Source organism: Anneissia japonica, unplaced genomic scaffold, assembly GCF_011630105.1.
Source record: "Anneissia japonica isolate Jap-2015-1 unplaced genomic scaffold, ASM1163010v1 scaffold51943_len1837_cov161, whole genome shotgun sequence".
Lineage (NCBI taxonomy): Eukaryota > Metazoa > Echinodermata > Crinoidea > Comatulida > Comatulidae > Anneissia > Anneissia japonica.
This window is the reverse complement of record NW_022693893.1, coordinates 1-1,837: the sequence shown is the minus strand read 5'-3', so window position 1 is coordinate 1,837 and position 1,837 is coordinate 1. Positions and strand designations below refer to the sequence as shown.

The 1,837-nt window shown below is 33.2% G+C and overlaps 1 long non-coding RNA gene across 1 annotated transcript; it reads right to left on the bottom strand.

Moving 5' to 3' along the window:
• Positions 1-50: 50 nt before the first annotated feature.
• LOC117100949 lies at positions 51-1,595 on the bottom strand. The gene is made up of 2 exons (XR_004444197.1): positions 1,471-1,595; positions 51-116 (listed from the first exon to the last, which is right to left on the bottom strand). It is a non-coding gene; the product is annotated as an uncharacterized LOC117100949 (long non-coding RNA).
• Between the last annotated feature and the right edge of the window lie 242 nt (positions 1,596-1,837).

Sequence of the window (1,837 nt, the reverse complement as noted above, 5' to 3'; positions counted from 1 at the left end):
ATTATCGGATGCTATTGGTTCCGTCCATCTGGCATCAACGTAATTTTTTCCCTGGTTGGTACCAATTGTTAAGTCTTCTGGACATCCTTCAAGTTGTGGGTCTTCATCATCTAAAGCTGATTTTGAAATATATACTTATACATATTTCGTTTCACTTCTATAAACTTTGATAATGTTAAGTGCATGTACCTTATTTTTGGGTTAGGGCCGTTCTAATTATAAACATTTTCTTCACGTATATCACCAATATTCAATTAACTAAATAAATAGAATCGGGGGAGGGGTACAAAAGTTGATTTGAACTTTATCATAACAAAGTATGCATAGAAAATACGCAAGACATACGAAGAAAATATAGGCCTATTTTTTTTTTCTCAACACATATACCCCAGTTTCAGCCCGCTTCCTGTGGGCCAGCTGCGGCCTGCCAACAAATTTGATACAGCTTGCCACATAAATTTTTAAAAAAATAGACTTTGGCCGATTTGGCCAGTATCAAGCCAATTTGCAAACGAAATGTAGACGAATTTCGCATGGGAAAATACAGTTTACTAAATCTCACAAAGTTGTAATTTACAATAATTTTCGAAATTAATTGAAAATTGATGATCTAATTAAATTTTTGTAGTAGCGTGGCTTTTTGCTGGTGACGTTAACGTTGAGTATTGACATTGGGATGGTAATGGTCGGAAAATTATGTGATAGGCCTATAATGCAATTATTATCTATCTGGGCATTCGGAAAGGAGTCATAACCTCGTCGAGGAACTCTGGCTCCTCGTTGGAATAAGCCTATTATTGTTTTTGGAATACTGCACTTTTAAAGAATTTTAGTCTGAAGGTGCCATTTTTGTACATCTAAACAGTTCCACTTTAAATATTTACTCACCCCAGATATGGTGCATACTTCTCGGAACATTGGTTCTCCTCGGAGAATATAAGCTGAATATTTTAGTAGATTTTCGTTTTTCCTCCACAAATATTTAGTGCTAGTGTAGAAAATTTTAGCGGCCATCCCCACCCCTTTATGATACCGCTCGTTTTTACAAAACAATGCTTATCATATTGATGCAAAAAAGTGTCACCAGACTCAAAAATCAATACTGTAGTAGGCCTATATTATGGTGACTTGTACAAGGTAGGGCAGTGATTAAAATAACACTACAAGCTAACAATGTGTAATAGGCCTATCCGAGATGAGTAGTAAAAACTTGCCTTATTATGGTAATCGTTATCATCATCATTAGTTTCATTATTGTCGATATTGTGATTATTTTGATTAGTTATATTAGATAATAATGATAATAATAATAGGCCTAATTATATTAGGCCTATTATTACTATCATTGTTATCATTATTATTATTGTCATTATTATTATCATCATCAGCATCATTGTTATTATGATCATCATTATTATTGGTAATGTTTTTGTAAACTAAAATAAAATTTGTTAAAAAGTGACGTCCTACGTAATATTTTGCACACGTAACGCTCATAATCATTGCAACTAAGATCGTTCCATCTGCCACCATACTGCTCTCTTATTTCAACACAGTCTTGATTTCCGGATTGGTTGGGTTGACCAGAATTAAAGTCTATAAATAAGTATAAAATACATTTATTATCCACCAAAACAATGATGCGACTGTAATAGCTGTAATTATGATGGTGCGCCTTGAGAGGGAAATAAATAATATATATAATAATAATCAAAATAACCGTTAATACTGTTATATTATATATAAATAATCAAAGCAAGTTAAATACAGTGTTCGAATAAAGGACACGATGGTACATCGTGTAGCATAGCTCTCAGCGAATGTTGTCCTGTAAATA